This window comes from Lissotriton vulgaris, chromosome 2_1 (assembly GCF_964263255.1).
Source record: "Lissotriton vulgaris chromosome 2_1, aLisVul1.2, whole genome shotgun sequence".
NCBI classification, from domain to species: Eukaryota; Metazoa; Chordata; class Amphibia; order Caudata; family Salamandridae; genus Lissotriton; species Lissotriton vulgaris.
The window spans coordinates 294901597-294915572 of NC_141687.1; the positions used below are offsets into that span (position 1 = coordinate 294901597).

General features: G+C 45.3%; 1 non-coding gene across 1 annotated transcript; it reads left to right on the plus strand.

Annotated features, from left to right (window-relative positions):
- The first annotated feature begins 13060 nt into the window (after nucleotides 1–13060).
- Nucleotides 13061–13276, plus strand: LOC147730009 (small nucleolar RNA U3). The gene has a single exon (XR_015309045.1). It is a non-coding gene; the product is annotated as a small nucleolar RNA U3 (small nucleolar RNA).
- Nucleotides 13277–13976: the final 700 nt, after the last annotated feature.

Genomic DNA, 13976 nt, shown 5'->3' on the forward strand with positions numbered 1-13976 from the left:
ATCGAGTCAGCGTTCCGGTTGCTCCCGGTACATCCAGACGATCAGCGTCTTCTTGGTTTCATGTTTCAGGGTCACTATTACATGGATAGATGTATGCCAATGGGGTGCTCTATATCTTGTGCCTATTTTGAGAAATTCAGTTGTTTCCTGCAATGGGTCTTCACAAGGAAGACGGGGTTTCAACAGGTCATGCATTATCTCGATGACTTTTTGTTTCTGGGGGCAGCCGGGGATCCGGAATGTGGTCAGGCTTTGAATGAATTTTGTGTCTTGATGAATCATTTTGGTGTGCCATTGGCACCAGGTAAGACTGTGGGTCCTTCGACTTGCCTCGAGTTTCTAGGGATCGAGCTCGATTCAGAGGAAGGTTGTTTTCGTTTACCGGGAGACAAAGTGCTAAGGTTCAGGGCATCCCTGGAAACGTGTATTAGTGAGTCCAAGGTTAAGCTACATCAATTACAACAATTGGTGGGACAGTTGAATTTTGCCCTGAGAGTAATGCCAATGGCCCGCCCCTTTTCCCGCTCGATCGCTCAGGCCATGGTCGGCCTGAAGGAGGGTCATCATCGCACGAGGCTCTCGGCAGAGGTTCGCCAGGACATGCGCATTTGGTTGGCATTTCTGGCGGATTTCAATGGTCGAGTTGTCTGGAACAAACCGGCGGTGTCCTCCGAGGAGCTGGGGCTGTGGACAGATTCGGCAGGGAGCATTGGTTTTGGTGCCATATTTGGCACACAATGGTCGGCTCAAAAATGGCCGTCATGGTGGCATGAGGGTGGGCTGACGAGTAACATTGCTTTTCTTGAACTGTTCCCCATTCTGGTGGCCCTGAAAACTTGGCCCGAGGGGTTCAGAGATCACTCTGTGGTGTTCTGGTCTGATAACATGACCGTGGTTGAGTGTATCAATAGCCAGGCGGCACGATGCAAATGGATTCTGAGACTGCTTAAAGAAATTGTTTTGTTGTGTATGCAATTGAATGTGCTATTTAAGGCAAGACATGTGCCGGGGGTGATGAACCAAGCGGCTGATGCGCTTTCTCGTTTCCGTATGCAGGCCTTCTGGGGTTTTCTGCCCACAGCGGACCCGGTGGCGGCACCCTTTCCCGAAGCTCTCTGGTCTCTCGGTGCCCCGAACTACGAAACCTTGTGGGAGAGAGTTTAGCACCCAGGACGAGGAAGGCATATGAAGGGGCGTTCCGTTCCTATTTGTCCTTTTTGGGGACTGCTAGAGGGGAGCTTTGGGGCCAGGAGGAGTGGGTAGTAAAATTCCTGCTGTCTTTACATCAGGCAGGCAAATCAGTGGCTACGGCCCAGAGGCATCGGGCAGCCATTTCCTTTGTGGCAAGGGCTTATGGGATCCAGGACCCGACAGCGTCTTTCGTTGTACAAAAGCGCTACGTGAGTGGCAACGCCTTGAGGGTCGCAGAGTAGATGAAAGGCGCCCGATAGGTCTGGATAGGCTGGCCCTGTTATTATCGGTACTCCCTTCAACGTGTTCATCCCAGTATGAAACGGTGTTATTCCGAGCCGCTTTGGCGCTGGCATTCCATGGGGCTATGCGGGTAAGCGAACTAGTGGCGAGGAACAAGCGGGATGTGATGGGGGGACTGTGCCGAGAGCACGTTCAGGTCAGAGGGGAGACAATGACTGTCTCGTTTGTCAGGTCCAAGACCGATCAGGGTGCGATGGGGGACTGCATAATCATACAAAGGATTCCCGGGTCCTCCATGTGCCCGGTAAGTTGCGTAGAGGATTATTTAGCGCAAAGGGTGGCATCATGGGGGGGGACCTGTTGAGACACGCTGACGCCACCCCACTGACGAGGTTTCAGTTTCAGCGGGTGCTTGCGATGTCGATTTCCGCTGCGGGCTTGAACCCCGGCGAGTTTGGGACCCATTCCTTTCGGATAGGGGCTGCTACAGAGGCTACAGCCAGGGGTCTGAATATCGAACAAGTTAAACGTGTGGGGCGTTGGTCCTCCAACTGTTATAAAAGGTATGTGCGGTTGCACATGTTGTGAAGCTGTAATGATGTACTCACGCTTCTTGTTTTTGTTTGGCTTTCAGTTGCGCAAGCCTACGAGGCGGGGCGGACTATGCAGTCGACCCAACACCGGGCCAGCGGTCAAACATCACCGGCTGTGAAAAAGGAGGTGTGGGTCGTGGGCCACTCATACGTGAGGCGTGCCGCGGACGTATTCAAAGCAGGTGACATGATTCACGTGGCTGGGGAATACGGGTACAGTGTGTCCTTCTACGGAAAGGGCGGGCTCTGTATTGACCAGTTTCAATCATTTTTCGAGGGTTTGTTAGGGCGGACGAGGTCACCGCCGGCTATAGTCATAGTACATCTTGGGGGCAATGATTTGGTGACCACTGGTAGACGACTTCTTCTTGAGGCGATGCTTTCCACTGTAAGTTGGTTAGCGAGAAGAGTTCCAGGGTGCACGATTGCATGGTCCCATATGATCCCACGAAAAGTGTGGCAGGGGGCTCTTTCAGTTTCTGCTCTGAATCATTCAGTAAGGAAGATTAATAATAAAGTGAGTAGATTGTTCCGTTCAAGTACACTGCATTCTATTTCGCATGGTTGTATTAAAGGGGACAGTATGTATTTGGGGGATGGTGTTCACTTGTCCCGGGTGGGGAACGAGTTACTCATAGGAGACCTGATAGCTTGGCTGAGGACTTTAAGACATGACCTTTAGGTAGGAGTGTGTGGGGGGTCCGGATAGCCGGTCAACTATCCGGCCTGTGGCGGTAAGGTCATGATCGGTGAGCACTAATTGGAAGATCCCTATGAGTGGGCGTCACCCATTACGGATGGGAGCGCTCGAGGGAGGTGGCCATTGGCCCCTCAACGGGTAGGCGGTCCCTTCTAAGGATGGGCCGCCGAAAGGAAAGGAAAGGCGGTCAAGGCCCCTTCCTGGGTAGGAGGGGTTACAGCCCCCTCCTGGGGAATTTCCCGGGGCCAGGATATCTGCGACGGCAGATGTGGTAAGTTGTGTGGGGTTTGGGAGGGGGTCTACGCTACCTTCTAGATACCTCACACGAGTCCTCGGACGACCTTTAAGTGGCGTCGAGTTTATTGGGGCCCCCGTCAAGTCAAGGGAAATTGGTAGTTGCACTTGAGGTACACCTCTGTGCGGTCGCCCCTCACAAGTGAGGGGGATATTTCTGGTTTAGGGATCTTGACACCGGTTACGACCTTGCCGTTGGCCCTTAAACGTTAGGATGTACAATTTCAAAATTTCAAGTTAATGTTTTGTAGGATGTTAGTTCGGCTAGGAGAACCTTTGTGTTAGAGAATATGTTAAGGTTAGCCAAACATCGCAATGTGGTAATGAAATTGTACATAATATGAAACTGTTATTTTAATGTTTTAATTTTGTTTCATATTTTAATAAATACGGTCGGGAGGGTCACTCCCTCCCGTCTTCCAAAAGTTCAGAACTGTTTCCGGTTTCCCATCCTTGGGGCGTGTGTTGAGAGGGGGTGGCGGGTATCTCAGCCATATGGAAAGGGGCGACCATTCGGTCCCCCCGAACGTATGGCGGAGTACCACGAGCCCCCTGGGAAGCCATTTTTGGGCGGGAGGCGAGCCTCGGCTGGTATGCCCGAAGCGGCGTAGCCGGGGCGCGCTTTTTCCCGCCCTAGAGTGGGCTGGCCTAGACACTGACGCGGCCGGCCACGCCCTAGGGGCAGGCGGGGCCGGGTTTACGCCCTCCCTGAAGACGGATAAAAGGAGCAACAAGCCAAGAACGCATCCTCTTGTTCCTGTGCTCTGAAGCTGCACCCCCTCGCTGCACGTGAGCTCGAGACGGAACGAAGAGCCAATTTTGACCCGCCCACCAGCCCCTGAGGACAGCGAGTGGTTTTGAATAAAGTTTGATGTGGTAACGCTAACTTTTGCAGGTTGTGATGATGATCGTGATAAGTTTGATTATGCAATAAAGAATGGTCAATTCGTAGTATGTTCTCAAATAAAGTAATCCTGCACTAGTGTTGATCCGTAATTTTGCTTGTTGATAAGCTGTTTGTTACTGTCTTTTAGTAATTTAGTCATTTTAGTAATTTAGTTAGAATTGTCGTATTTATTTTGGTCGGGCGGTAAGGTCATGATCGGTGAGCACTAATTGGAAGATCCCTATGAGTGGGCGTCACCCATTACGGATGGGAGCGCTCGAGGGAGGTGGCCATTGGCCCCTCAACGGGTAGGCGGTCCCTTCTAAGGATGGGCCGCCGAAAGGAAAGGAAAGGCGGTCAAGGCCCCTTCCTGGGTAGGAGGGGTTACAGCCCCCTCCTGGGGAATTTCCCGGGGCCAGGATATCTGCGACGGCAGATGTGGTAAGTTGTGTGGGGTTTGGGAGGGGGTCTACGCTACCTTCTAGATACCTCACACGAGTCCTCGGACGACCTTTAAGTGGCGTCGAGTTTATTGGGGCCCCCGTCAAGTCAAGGGAAATTGGTAGTTGCACTTGAGGTACACCTCTGTGCGGTCGCCCCTCACAAGTGAGGGGGATATTTCTGGTTTAGGGATCTTGACACCGGTTACGACCTTGCCGTTGGCCCTTAAACGTTAGGATGTACAATTTCAAAATTTCAAGTTAATGTTTTGTAGGATGTTAGTTCGGCTAGGAGAACCTTTGTATTAGAGAATATGTTAAGGTTAGCCAAACATCGCAATGTGGTAATGAAATTGTACATAATATGAAACTGTTATTTTAATGTTTTAATTTTGTTTCATATTTTAATAAATACGGCCGGGAGGGTCACTCCCTCCCGTCTTCCAAAAGTTCAGAACTGTTTCCGGTTTCCCATCCTTGGGGAGTGTGTTGAGAGGGGGTGGCGGGTATCTCAGCCATATCGAAATATCAGCCGTTTGTAAATAGTAGGATAAACCCTGTGCCTTGAAACTTCTAATGGTTCGAGCCCCGACTGCCACCATTTTGGATTTCCACCGTGCTGCGACGCCTAGGAAAAGAGCTAGGTGGGCTGGTGCCAGACCATAAATTGTGGAAGTTCACGGTGTGGTGACAGGCCAGGTGAATACCCAGAGACGTTGCCTCTTCTTGGTTATGCAAGAGTCTGGGGCATTGCCCGACTGGTTTTCCATGCATGGCCTCTTTTTACGTAAAACTTACACAGTTAAGACCTTATTGTGATAGCCTTTTAGCCTGCCGCAAGAAGCAATGGTGACCAGGAACGGTCCCCTTTCCTGTGTTTGTCCCTAGCCTTCAACTTTAGTCTATCATGCTGAATTAAAGTTTAGTTCGCTAACTAAAGACTGCAGCGGCAGGTTTTAATTATCTATCACTGATCTGCTGAGAGCTTAGCCAGGTGACAGAAAAAATGCTGTTGTGACATCTTCCTGTAACCCTTGGACAGCTTAGCATAGAGTTATAAAACTTTTTGTCTCGATATGTTATGAAGAATCAAGATTGAAATAGAAATTGTAAGTGGTCCGAAGGTGTTGCAGATAAGTTCTGATCTAAAAAGGAAGGTCACAGTCAGAGTTTTTTTTTAAACAACTGTCTACTGTTGACAGCTGTTCCTTTCTTCATTTAATGATATGCTGGAAGACGGAATTGTACACTGAAAAGTTCAATTCCGGGTTCTGATGAATATTAGGTACCAAACGTTTCCGGCAAGTATTCACTTCCCAGTGTAAAAAGTCTTTTGCACAAAAAAACATAAACTATATTTTGGATACTTCTGTAGTTCCGAGAGGCTAAACGTCTAGTAGCTTTAAAAAGTTGCATAAATTCAAGCTGGGTGGTAGGACAAGTTGTTGTTCATGTGAACGCTTTCCTAGATAACCAGGAATTCAGGGCTCTACTGAAAGCGATAGGTTCCGTTATCTCCTGTAGTTGCTGCAAGCAGGTTTTCACAAAGTTTGGACCATCGCCGTAGGCCATCCTCAGCTTAGAGTCTTACATGTGAACTGGGGAACAGTTTGTTTTTTTGGGGTAACTGATCAAAGATGTTGACCTACATTTGATCTGTGGGGCAACTGTTCAAAATGTCATGGTAGCTGTAATGCTACAACTTTTGTTTCCACACTTGCAAGTTTAGCAGGTCGCTTCTCATATGCTAGCGATCAGTGTCACTCTTTTGGCTGATTGACTGTTCCTAATCTAGACCAAATATTCCCAATAAAAATCATCTCTATGATATTGTGGAAACCACAAGTTTTTAAAGAATTTTCCAGCTTTCCATCTGGTACAGCATTGGGTCAGGAAGAGTCAGGTTGAATTTTAATTGGTTGCTGATTTAAAATATGCTAATTTTAAAGCAATGTGTCACCAGGATCTATTAAGTATGTTTTAATGTAAATAAATGCATATGCGTGTGTATCGGTAGAATGTTATTTCGTGGAGTAACAGATATGTTTATATTTATATGTTTTTATTTATTTACTAGCAGCCCGTCCCGACGTTGTCCGGGTATGAATTGCTGCCGGCTAGTAGTATATTGTTTCGTAGGATTTCATTATGATAGCATTTCTTATCTGTGACAGGCCTGTGAAACTCTCCGATTCAAAGTGCACTGCTGATGCACTTAAGAGTGCACGTTCAGTAGTGTGTGAACTCGAGTTTCCCTACTTTCTTTTCCTTGCTATATTATATAGCGCGAACTCGACAACATGGCATGAGCACAATTTACATTACAGGAGAACACATTGATTTGTGGTAGGCACGGGGAGACAAAGCGATTTGCCTGGAATCACAGGATGTTGAGCTGATGCCGAGATTCTATCGTAGCTCCCCATACATCACTCTGCATGCTTTCATTACGAAAGTACCATGACTCCGCAATGCCATTGTAACGCATAGCATTACATTTTATATGCTTTTTACTACGCATACATTTACAACGAAATTCGTTGTAAATGCATGAATGGTAAAAGCATGTTTTTTAAAAATGTTTGGATAAGGCAAGTATGGGTATAGGGGTATATGTTTTGGGGTACTGAGGTATATGTTTTGGGGTGTTTGGGTATTTTAATGGTTCAGATATAGTTTTGGGTTAAGGGGTACAGGGGTATTTTTAGGGTTCAGGGCTAGGTTTGGGTTTTGGGGTATAGCGGTATTTTTTGGGTTCAGGGGTAGGTTTGGGTGTTGGGGTACAGGGGTATTTTTAGGGTTCAGGGCTAGGTTTGGATTTTGGGATACAGGGGTATTTTAGGGTTCTGGGCTAGGTTTGGGTTTTGGGGTACAGGGGTATTTTTTAGGGTTCAGGGGTAGGTTTGGGTTTTGGGGTACAGGGGTATTTTAAGGGTTATGGGCTAGGTTTGGGTTTTGGGGTACAGGGGTATTTTAGGGTTCAGGGGTAGGTTTGGGTTTTGGGGTACAGGGGTATTTATAGGGTTCAGGGCTAGGTTTTGGTTTTGGGGTACAGGGGTATTTTTAGGGTTTAGGGATAGGTTTGGGTTTTGGGGTACATGGTATATTCATAGGGTTAAGATAGGTTAGTGTTTAAGGGTGTTGGGGTATTTTATAGAGTAAGGGTGGGTTATGATTATGGGGTGCAGGGGTATTTAAAGTAGGGGTGGGCGGAATTGGCGCAAACTTGGTACAATAAATCCGCAATATTTCGATCCGTCAGATTTCCAATTATTAAAACAGAAACCTCATATATTCAAGGTAAAATAACAAGTATTTTTACATGCTAAAATGCATATAGTCATTTCACAAAAGTGAAATTAGCTTCCAGCAAGCAGTGAGAGAGGTGATAATTTTGAGATCAAGCCCCTGCAAACCATTATGGGACGAGATTAGCAGTGGGAAGTGAATATTATAGTATCCAAATAATATTACAAAGAGCTGCAGTTCACCTCGTTCTCCCCAGTTGTCCCCAAGAGGCAAATGCAATAGCATTTAAAATATTATACATTAAGCTGCAGTTCACCTCATGGTCCCTAGATGTCCCTGATGAGGCAAATGCAATAGCATTTAAAATATTACACATCAAGCTGTAGTTCACCTCATGTCCCTAGATGTCCCTGATGATGCAAATGCAATAGCATTTAAAATATTATATATCAAGCTGCAGTTCACCTCGCCGTCCCTAGATGTCCCTGATGAGGCAAATGCAATAGCATTTAAAATATTATACATCAAGCTGCAGTTCACCTCGTCGTCCCAAGATGTCCCTGATGAGTAAAATTCCAAAACATTGAAACCCTTTCATGAATGCTAAAAATTATGCTAAGCTTATCCCATAATGCTTTGCAGGGCCTTTTAGTTGTATTTTTGCCCATAACTGTGCTTGGGGTGGTTCTAAGAGAATGGGACCTCTACTGAATTACTATTTAAAGGGAGCAGGAATGTATAGAACCTGGGAAGAAAAAACAACACTCGTGACGGAATGCCCCCAGCGATTGTCACGCCCCCAGCACACACCCACAGCTCAATGCAGACACGCCCACAAGGGACTACTTTGCTGGCACGGTTCTTTTACATTTAAAATGTATATGGTGGGCGTCTGCATAGCTTATGTCCTTCTGCTGCAACTGCCCTTTCCAAGGCTGTATTGGGTGTTGTGATTGGTGCTGTGGTTCCCGAGTTTACCTGGCCAAAAGGTGCATGTTCTCTCTTTATAATAGTAGTACTAGCAGCCCGTCCCGACGTTGTCCGGGTATGAATTGCTGCCGGCCAGTAGTATATTGTTTCGTAGGATTTCATTATGATAGCATTGCTTATCTGTGACAGGCCTGTGAAACGCTCCGATTCAAAGTGCACTGCTGATGCACTTAAGAGTGCGCGTTCAGTAGTGTGTGAACTCGAGTTTCCCTACTTTCTTTTCCTTGCTATATTATATAGCGCGAACTCGACAACATGGCATGAGCACAATTTACATTACAGAAGAACACATTGATTTGTGGTAGGCACGGGGAGACAAAGCGATTTGCCTGGAATCACAGGATGTTGAGCTGATGCCGAGATTCTAACGTAGCTCCCCATACATCACTCTGCATACTTTCATTACGAAAGTACCATGACTCCGCAATGCCATTGTAACGCATAGCATTACATTTTATATGCTTTTTACTACGCATACATTTACAACGAAATTCGTTGTAAATGCATGAATGGTAAAAGCATGTTTTTTAAAAATGTTTGGATAAGGCAAGTATGGGTATAGGGGTATATATTTTGGGGTACTGAGGTATATGTTTTGGGGTGTTTGGGTATTTTAATGGTTCAGATATAGTTTTGGGTTATGGGGTACAGGGGTATTTTTAGGGTTCAGGGCTAGGTTTGGGTTTTGGGGTATAGCGGTATTTTTAGGGTTCAGGGGTAGGTTTGGGTGTTGGGGTACAGGGGTATTTTAAGGGTTCAGGGCTAGGTTTGGGTTTTGGGGTACAGGGATATTTTTAGGGTTCAGGGCTAGGTTTGGATTTTGGGATACAGGGGTATTTTAGGGTTCTGGGCTAGGTTTGGGTTTTGGGGTACAGGGGTATTTTTTAGGGTTCAGGGGTAGGTTTGGGTTTTGGGGTACAGGGGTATTTTAAGGGTTATGGGCTAGGTTTGGGTTTTGGGGTACAGGGGTATTTTAGGGTTCAGGGGTAGGTTTGGGTTTTGGGGTACAGGGGTATTTTTAGGGTTCAGGGGTATGTTTGGGTTTGAGGTACAGGGGTATTTATAGGGTTCAGGGCTAGGTTTTGGTTTTGGGGTACAGGGGTATTTTTTGGGTTTAGGGATAGGTTTGTGTTTTGGGGTACAGGGGTATTTTAAGGGTTATGGGCTAGGTTTGGGTTTTGGGGTACAAGGGTATTTTTAGGGTTCAGGGGTATGTTTGGGTTTTGAGGTACAGGGGTATTTATAGGGTTCAGGGCTAGGTTTTGGTTTTGGGGTACAGGGGTATTTTTAGGGTTTAGGGATAGGTTTGGGTTTTGGGGTACATGGTATATTTATAGGGTTAAGATAGGTTAGTGTTTAAGGGTGTTGGGGTATTTTATAGAGTAAGGGTGGGTTATGATTATGGGGTGCAGGGGTATTTAAAGTAGGGGTGGGCGGAATTGGCGCGAACTTGGTACAATAAATCCGCAATATTTCGATCCGTCAGATTTCCAATTATTAAAACAGAAACCTCATATATTCAAGGTAAAATAACAAGTATTTCTACATGCTAAAATGCAAATAGTCATTTCACAAAAGTGAAATTAGCTTCCAGCAAGCAGTGAGAGAGGTGATAATTTTGAGATCAAGCCCCTGCAAACCATTATGGGACGAGATTAGCAGTGGGAAGTGAATATTATAGTATCCAAATAATATTACAAAGAGCTGCAGTTCACCTCGTTCTCCCCAGTTGTCCCCAAGAGGCAAATGCAATACCATTTAAAATATTATACATCAAGCTGCAGTTCACCTCATGGTCCCTAGATGTCCCTGATGAGGCAAATGCAATAGCATTTAAAATATTACACATCAAGCTGTAGTTCACCTCATGTCCCTAGATGTCCCTGATGATGCAAATGCAATAGCATTTAAAATATTATATATCAAGCTGCAGTTCACCTCGCCGTCCCTAGATGTCCCTGATGAGGCAAATGCAATAGCATTTAAAATATTATACATCAAGCTGCAGTTCACCTCGTCGTCCCAAGATGTCCCTGATGAGTAAAATTCCAAAACATTGAAACCCTTTCATGAATGCTAAAAATTATGCTAAGCTTATCCCATAATGCTTTGCAGGGCCTTTTAGTTGTATTTTTGCCCATAACTGTGCTTGGGGTGGTTCTAAGAGAATGGGACCTCCACTGAATTACTATTTAAAGGGAGCAGGAATGTATAGAACCTGGGAAGAAAAAACAACACTCGTGACGGAATGCCCCCAGCGATTGTCACGCCCCCAGCACACACCCACAGCACAATGCAGACACGCCCACAAGGGACTACTTTTCTGGCACGGTTCTTTTACATTTAAAATGTATATGGTGGGCGTTTGCATAGCTTATGTCCTTCTGCTGCAACTGCCCTTTCCAACGCTGTATTGGGTGTTGTGATTGGTGCTGTGGTTCCCGAGTTTACCTGGCCAAAAGGTGCACGTTCTCTCTTTATAATAGTAGTATAGATTTATTATTATTATTTATTTATTAACAGCATTTATAGAGCGCGAACGAAGGCCCATGGGCATCTCGGCGCTAAAAGAATATCTGCAGTATTTGACCATAGAAGGGGAGCCTGAGTTTACAGATTAAAAAGCCAGGTCTTGAGTTGTTTTCGAAAAGACCAAAGTGAGGGGCTTGTTTTAATAGAGTGCGGCAGGGTGTTCCATAGTTTGGGCGCTGCTACAAGAAATCTTCTGTCTCCCCATAAAACAGATTTGGTATGGGGTACCACAAGTTCATGTGAACTAGAGGAGCGTAGTGATCTAGAGGGACTGAAGGGAATAAGATTTTGGGTGAAAAAGGCTGGTCCTACGTTGAGTAGAGCCTTGTACACTATACAGAGGGCCTTGAATTTGATTCTGTTTCTAATTGGAAGCCAATGTAACTTTCTGATGGTTTCTGACGCAGATTGATGTTTAGGGATTCTTCCAAGGAGCCTGGCGGCTGCGTTTTGGATAATTTGCATTTTATTTAGTACTCTTTCTTGGGCATTTAGAAACAGTGCGTTACAATAATCTAATGTAGACAGTACCAGGGAGCTCACCAAGGTTTTTCTAGCTGTCTCAGGAAGGAATGGCAATTTTTTTTTGATCAACTGTAGTTTATGAAAGGCAGAAGGGGAGATCTGATTTGCGTGAGGAAGGAAAGTAAGACGATCGTCGAACATGACTCCCAGATTCCTCACCTTACTGACCGGTACCGGCGGAGGACCCAGTGATAGCGGCCACCAAAGGGAGGACCATTCCGGGGTCAGATGTCCGAAAATGACCACTTCCGACTTGTCGGAATTTAATTTCAGACAATTGGAGGCCATCCAATTCTCTATTGCCTGCATGCCCAGATTGAAGTTATTAGCTATTTTATGGCCATCGTTCCTGACGGCGAGGACCAGCTGGGTGTCATCTGCATAGGATGTGAGGGTCATCCCATGTGCACGAATGACATTGGCAAGGTCCGACACATAAATATTGAATAGTGTCGGACTAAGGGATGAGCCTTGAGGGACTCCACATGGCAGTGACAAGGAGGATGAGTGAAAAGATCCAATAGTGACCACCTGGGACCTGTCCGCCAGAAAGGATGCTAGAAGTTTCTTGGCATTTTGTTGGATACCCATGCTTTCGACACGGTCGATCAAGATGGTGTGGTCGACCGTGTCGAAAGCAGCCGATAAGTCAAGCAGTATCAGGACTGCTGTTCCTCCAACATGATGGATGGATCTGATATCGTCCGCCGCTTTAACCAAGGCCGTCTCCGTTCCGTGGTATTGGCGAAAGCCAAACTGAGATTCATCAAGTAGATTATGTTCCTCGATAAAGGCTGATAGTTGAAGATTCAGAACTTTTTCGGCTATTTTCGCCAAGGCTGGGAAGCTAGCGATAGGACGATAACTTTTTAATTCTTCCATGCCGAGGTTTGGTTTTTTGAGCAGCGGTTTAATAAGGGTATTTTTTAGGACATCTGGATATATGCCTGTACTAAACATAGAATTACAAATTGCAGTCATAGCCGGGAGAACCACTTCAATGACCGGAAGCAAGACTTTCAGGGGGCATGGGTCTAGTGCAGAGCCCGATTTGATGGAGGATATGATGTTCCGAATCTGGGAACTGGAGACATCTGCAAACTGCGAAAAAATGGGACCAGTGTAGGAGGCAGGTGGTTTAGTAAAGGTATTGGTGTTATTAGCGAAGACCCGGTAAATGTCTTCAACTTTACTAAAAAAAGAAATTGGCTAGAGCGTCACAGAGCGATTGGGAGGGGGGAGGTGTCAAGTTGGGGGAATATCCTGCTAACTGCTTGGTGGTTTCATATAGTGCTTTGTTAGAATTTTTTACTGATTCAATTCTCTCACATTTCAGTTGATGATGCCGAACTGTGTCTTACTGTAAGTAAGGAAGGTTTCCCCCTTTCTGTCTGTGTGAGCGATAAACAGTTTTATTAAGACAATACTTTCAGGGATCATTTCTATAGTTTTTAACTGAGGAAATGTGATTGAAAGTGTTTGGTCTTCGCTAACCACGATGAAGAATTGAAGTGTTCTCTTCTGAGCGTGAAGTGAGTGAACAGTGTTGCATTTATGTAGCTGCTGTTTGCTATTGATGATCGTTCTTATTCCTTTCAAGAGGATTGGAGAAAGAGTACACAAACTGAGTGGTTAGCTACTTTTTCTATCCGTTCTTAATTTCTTGCTTAGTTTGTTATTTTTATAGTGTGCACTTTGGTTTATTTTTATTTAGCTGTTGAGTTCATGAATACATAGTAGAAGCTGTTGAGCTTTTTTGGACTTGTGGTTTTTGCAAGAGCTTATCTTTGAAAAGCACTTCTCACTGTCAGTTGGTATTTTGGTATGTTATTTATAAAAAAAGGTTTGTTTTTTAGAACGTGGGGAGTGAAGAGTACTTTTTAAATGGACTGTGCGTATGAGCTATTTGTAGAGCCTAGGCTGCTGCGAGCCAACTACTACTACTCAACGATTTATCACTCTTTCAATTCGACGGTTTAAAGAAACCTCCTAATGCTAGTTAAGCCTTTTAGACTAAGAGGAAGCGTAACACCCTGGTCACAGGTTATACAACTTACAAGGCTGCGGTGGATACTAGACTGCTGAGGATAAAAAACTCCTCCTTTGGTATTTGCTAAAATTTTCACAGGAATTTGTGAAGTGCAAAGCAGAAGTAAAGGACTGTGTATGTTTATTTATCATTATGAAAGCTGTGTGCTCAGCACAAAAACTTGCAGCTCCCAACGAGCCCCCGTACAGCCCTTAGTACATCAAGGGCTTGATGTATTCGAACTTTGGAATTTTGAAAGATCCATTGGGGAGAATGGAGTTGCAACAATAAAAAATAATGGTCA